Consider the following 6714-nt stretch of genomic DNA (forward strand, 5'->3'; position numbering starts at 1 on the left):
AAGACTAAAAATTTCATTATCTCAATTCATAATGTGCTCTTTTATCAAAAACAATAGATAAAATTCCATATTAAGTTCTTTTTCAAATTTATATATGTTAAATTTGATAAATTCAAGCCATTCGACATACATGTTTTTTTTTTTTTTTGTGGGATCAAGAGTATCTTCTCTGCAACTCCGCCATTAGCATAAATTAATTAATCTCCTTCAAATTAGGACAAATTAGAGGGAAAATTATATTCATATATATTTTTTTTTAGTTGAAAGATCAGCTAATTAAAAGGAGCTACAATGGGTGACGTTGCATTATTCTTAAAATTAAAAATGAAACCAAATGTAACAATAAAAAATTTTGATCACACCAGTGCTATGAATAAATAAATCTTTAACTGGTTAGATATAAATAAATGTTGAAATTAGTTTTTGTCATTAATCGGGCTTGTATTCAAACTATAGAATTGATTGCAACTGAATTTATAAACTTAAATAAAACATCATATCAATTCAGGAGATAAAAGTAAATGCGAAAACTTAACTAAAGGGTTGAATTTATAGTCAAAGGACCAGCTTTTTATTATCCCTAACCCAGGACCACCACTCCTATTCATAAACTTAAGTTTGTGATATTTTTAATCTAGCTCCTCAACAAATTATGAACATCATTCCAATCTCAACACATTAATTTCATGACAATTAAACTCCTTAAACCTTGAAAATTTTTCAAGTAGACCACTTTATTTTGGCTAAATTATAATAATGGTCACACATTTTAATATTCACATGTGTGGCCTCATATGTTAATAAACACATAAAGAGTATATAGTTTAGAAATTTTTCCCTCCGCTCATATATACAAATTTTTCATACCCCAAAAAGTAGGCAAAAATCTCTCCACTTCAATAAGCACTATCTCAGTAGAAGTTATTCAATTCAACAATCTATTAATTAAGATTAAGGTTAAGGTTTAATTTTATCCTTGTACTTATTTTTTAAGAGTGCTGGACATTCTATATTCTTAAGTAGGGAAATTTTACTCCAGAATTATTTTTCAAAAGGCAAAAAACCCCTTTTATAAATGAACATTTAACTCTGTCATTATATACTAGCATGGCATGTGAGTGAGGCTCATGTATAGTGATACTAAGATTCTCACTATGTCCTTTAGTGTTTATTTACCCTTGAACTCTTTTTTTGGAGTGCTAAGCTCCCTAAAGTATTTTTTTAGAAGCACTGGACACTCTAAAGTCTTGTTAAAATAAAATTTAATAAAGGTTAAGAGTTAATTTTACCCCTCAACTATATGCAAAAGATCAACATGTACCCTAAACTTAACTTGGGCTCATTTTTATCCCTTAATGTAAAAAATTCTATTTTCCAGCACCCTAACATTAACTTGGCTAACGTTGGTTTAGTGTGGGTCCCACCTTTATATTTTTTTAATATTTTTATTATAAAATATTGTTTGTAAGTCTCACATTAATTTTTTTATATTCCCCTCTCTCTCTTCTTCCTCTCTTTACCGTCCCCTTCTCTTTGCAACTTCCAATGGCCTCCCTCCCTCTGACGTCAAAAATTCTATTTTTGAAGACTTTTAAGTACTGTCAAATAAATTAATTCTCATGTCCTATATATTTACTTGTTTTGATTTGTTTTAATTTTCTATATATAATAAGGAAAACAAATTTATGAGCACATAATATGCTTTCTTAATAGGGAAATGGCCGTAGCAAGTGTAATTCAGTGACTATACTAGCACACCAACTTAAGCATGTTAAGAATGTAACCCTCCCCTATATTCTTCAGATGCAAGAAAAGATTAATAGAATTACCACCTCAAAAACAATAATCAGTAATCAAATATTTTGTTTGAAAAGTTTTGGCAAAAGACTTATTTTGTAAAAACCATCCCAAATCATAACATATCAAAGAATACACAGCGAAAGCAATTCACATGTTTGTCTAATGTGTAGTGGACACAACTTATACACATTCCCCTTTCTATTGCTTGCATTTATATCACAAAATCAAGTTAAGAACTGGTCTATGCACCATTGTGTGCAGTACGTGCGTCGCGGCATGTGACACAGAGCCACAGACTCAACTTTTCTATGTCATGCACTACAGCACGTGTCACTATGCACCGTGGCATGCCTGTCTAAATTTTTGCTGTCATTTTAATAGTAAAAATGACAAATTTCTAAAATGCGCCATTCTCACATACAATGTCCAATTGGAGTGATTTAAATGCCCACATGAAGCTTAACTCATAAGATAGCTAATGAGATAGGTTTGAACACGATCTAATGGTCCAATCAAAATTTGGACAGCCAAGTGCAAAAAGTCATTTTTTCTAAAAAAATTGCACACCCAAGTGATCAAATCAATCCTTTTCTTTCATTAGACCATACAAGGCCTTGAATCAAGTTCAAAAGGATCTAATACACCTAATTGACCATATTATATCACAATCATACACATATATTGAAATTTGACCCTTCTACGGTTAATTTTTACATTTAACATATTTATGCACTTTACCTATAATTGGCACAACATAGGCTACTTGGCCTTTTTCCTAACATAAGGATATACATTCACATTCATAACACATGTATTACTCAATCTTAGCCTCAAATTACACATTTCATCATGATTTCTCACTTGGGCTTAAGATTCATTAACAATCAACAACTTCAACATAAGCATAACCAAATCAGAGCCCCTTGATTCATTCTATCACATATACATATAATTGGGCTAAGATTTCACAAAATAACTACTCAAATCATGCATGCAATCCTATAACAACTCATTTACACATATATACACAAGTTTATTAGTTCATTACACAATCTCAAAGTATATACAGCTTTACAACTCAAGCCGGTCCAGACTCTCTACCCTTGCCTTGATCACTACTTGGTCCTGTAAACATGTAACCACAGGAGTGAGATAAAAATCTCAGTAACAAAAGAACCCACTCCTATTGACTATCACATGTAACAATATGGAAGTAAAGCATAGTATACCATTTAAATCTTATTAAAATAGTATTTATATCACATATCTCATTTCCATTTATATTCATACACCATATATTCATTTCCCACTTTTCACCACTTTCATATAACATTCCATAGCATCTCATAGCATAATCACTACCGAACGAACCTTCAAATCACCCTGACATAAAGCTATAGGCTCGCTTTAGACTAATGTACACTCTTATTGGCCTTGAGCTTACTTATAGTGATAGAATCATCTAGTCAAAGATGTTCTAACGCATATACCGACTATGATTTTTCCTAATACACACAATGGGGTGTCGTTGACTCCAACACTGTATCACATAGACACTAAGGAGTCTCACATCTCCAACACCGCACCTCGATAGGTATTAAGAAGATCTTCTCTAACACCGCATCTTATAAGGCACTAAGGAGTATTTTCTCCAACACCGCACCCTGCCAGGCACTAAGGAGAATATACTATATGTTCTTATTACCACCTTTCCTTTTAGGTGAACTCTCACCCTTATATCATGTTTTCCGAACCATTTAAGATTCCTCATTACCACTTTACACATTTTCTCACATATAGCATATACATTAACATACCATTTAAAAACACCTATTTCAATGCTTTTATTTAATCAAAAGCAATTTCATGCAACATTCACATAATTAATGCTATAAATCATGCTTAATCCAAAACAAGTTCATGCACTACATAGCATATTCAAACAAGGTTACAATAAACAGTCAAATAAAAAAAGTTATTCAGTTACCTCAACCCTTCTGTCACTAGAAAGGTTGCCCGTAAATTTCAACAATCACTATAGCTTATCACAAGCTTCCTTTTTCTACTCACACATCAAATATGCCAATCTAAACACATTTAGCACATTTTAGTCATTTGGTCCATTTTGACCAAAAACTCATATTTACTACCTAGGGCTATATTCATTTGTAAACTCTTTTTCATTTGTTCATTCCAAGTCCATTACTACTCGATTACTACTTTACATCACCTTAACCAGTCTCATTTCACTCAAACCATATTTTTGCCCTAAATTTTCTCTTTTAAAAGGCCAAATTGAGCCTACTAGTTCAAAGCTCTACTTTTTAGTTTTAAACCAACCGCAAAGCTCTAATTTAACTTTTGAAAACCTTTTTGTTACTATTAGGCAAGAATCAAACCTCTCAAATTCCACCGATTCAATTTTCCTATAACTCATTTTTAGAAAAAATTTGTGTAGAATGGAAAGTAAGAGTTATACGTAGCTTACCTGACAAGTAATCGATTAGAAGCACCTTTCAATGACTTGAAATGGCTTGCTCTAACTTCTCAACCCTTCTTCTCTACTCCTCTCATGTGTTTCTAAATTTCACTCTTCAGAAATTTTTAAAATTTCACAATTTATGAAGGCATTTTCTAGTCCATGCACTGTGATGCATGCAGCACAAGCCGCGATGTGTGGCACAGTAAGATTTATTCTCACCATACGCACTTGCTTTAACTTGAAACACACTCCTTTTACCCGTACCTAGTCACACAACATCCCAATGAGTCAAATTATCAAGTAATCATCTAAATCCCACACTAATTATTACTTTACTCTCGATTAACCACTAATCTCAGGATTAAGAAATTTAGGATGTTACAAAGAATACCACTCTCTCTCTCTCTCTCTCTCACATAAAACATATGACTATATATAATAGCATCCACTTCAACATACTCAAGTCAAGCATCTTTACTTCTTCTTAAATCAACCTAAGCTTCCAAGTACACATAATATGTTTATACCAACTTTCTTCTTCCATCACACGTGAAGGACCCTGCATGCTTGACATTCAAACCCTGCATGCATTATCATTCTCCCTTTCAGTGTGCTCTGTTCTCCCCTATTTTTTTCCTTCAAAAATAGAGATAGGCTAAGGTTCAAGGGAGTTAGGCTTGAATGTCAAGCATGCTCAATGTGGAAGAGAGGGAATGGAGGAGAGAGAAAGTGAGGAGAAGAGAGAGGGTGAAACTAGACTTAGTGACTATTGGAGATCCTTGTTAGAGGAGAAAGAGGAAACAGAGGAAGAGACAAGATTGAGAATGACATGCTATGAAGCTTGCTTGGGACTATGGTTATCATGCCGACAGGTTATTATTGAAACAAATACAATGGAAGCTTTAGAACTACAATTAGTGGTGAACTCGATAGACGTGTTAAAGACAAGAGTAATGAACATGAAGTTAGAGGAAGGTGGGAAGCTACCATACTCTAATGCGATAGACCCTTCACTATGATGGTGTTGTTTGTGACACTTGAAGAAGTTTGAATTGGTGAAGGATTTTTTATAACAAAGCTACCAAAGGGAGGGAGAAGGGAGAGAGAGAAATAAAGTGGAGGGGAGAGAGAGAAGAATTTTTTATATTATAAAAAAATTGGTGGAACCCACTATGTAATATTTAATAATAAAAATATTAAAAAATTCAAATGTGGGCCTACTAACGAAAAGAAAGGATGGAAAAAGAGGCAGGATAATTGAGCAAAAAATCTTTAAGGTTTAGGGATATAAATAACTCATAATTGACTTTAGGGTCATTTGTGACCTTTTGCATACACTTCAAAGATATTTTTGACCCTTAACCCATTTAATAAATATTATTAAAATATTAAGTAATTTAATATTTAATAACTTATGTATTATTATTTAAAACATTACACCACCCAATTTAATATTTTAATATTTTTAATATTTTGTAATTTTGTATTAAAAATGAAGGGAATAAACCTTCAAATTAACGAAGAGATTTTTTACTTCTCATCTCTCCATTTTATTTTCTTGTTAAGTAACTTTTTTTATACTACATTAATGAAATAAGCGATATCTTTTCAATAAACATTTTTGTTGTCATTTTGTTGGTCTCAACTGTCATATTTTTAATTTACTCCTAACACTGCAACATACAAAGAGTATTAAATTTGGATAGTGTAATATTTTAGAAGAAAACTATTAGTTGACTAAAAAAATTAAAAAACTTACCCAATATTAAAAATATAAATAAGTTCCGACACGCACAAAAAGCATAACGATTTGGACACTATCTTGAAAAGAAAATCAAAGATTGATATATAAAAAATAAAAAGTCATCTATAAATTTATAAAATACTAGTTTGAGTTATTAATATTTAAAAGTAATTTATAAATTTTGAATGAATATTTATAAATAATAATATTTAAATTATTAAATATAAAAATATTTAATATTTTAGTAATATTTATTAAATTCTTTAATAAGACTTCAAAGTACCCCTTCCTCCTAGAAAAAAACTTTAGAAGTACTCAACGCTCTTGAAAAAAGAGTTCAGGAAAAATTAATATAAAAAAATGGTTTGAGTATTACTTTTTACTATTCATGGACCCCATGCATATGCCACGTCAGCATATAATGGCAGAGTTGACCATTCATTAATAGAGGGGTTTTTGACCCCTTAAAAAAATAATTTAAGGATAAAATTACCTCATTTAAGAGTATAGTGTGCCCAACACTCCTAAAAAATAAGTACATGGGTAAAATTGGACCTTAGACCTATTAATTAAAATATTTATAAATATATAGATTTTAAATGTAAAATTTAAAATGTAAGATTTTAAATTTTAAATTCAAATCTAAATTTGCCAATCCAAATGCGACCTAAGAATAAAAAGAAGAATG

Source organism: Prosopis cineraria, unplaced genomic scaffold (genome assembly GCF_029017545.1).
Source record: "Prosopis cineraria cultivar Desert tree isolate PC_DT_omini unplaced genomic scaffold, ASM2901754v1 PC10, whole genome shotgun sequence".
Lineage (NCBI taxonomy): Eukaryota > Viridiplantae > Streptophyta > Magnoliopsida > Fabales > Fabaceae > Prosopis > Prosopis cineraria.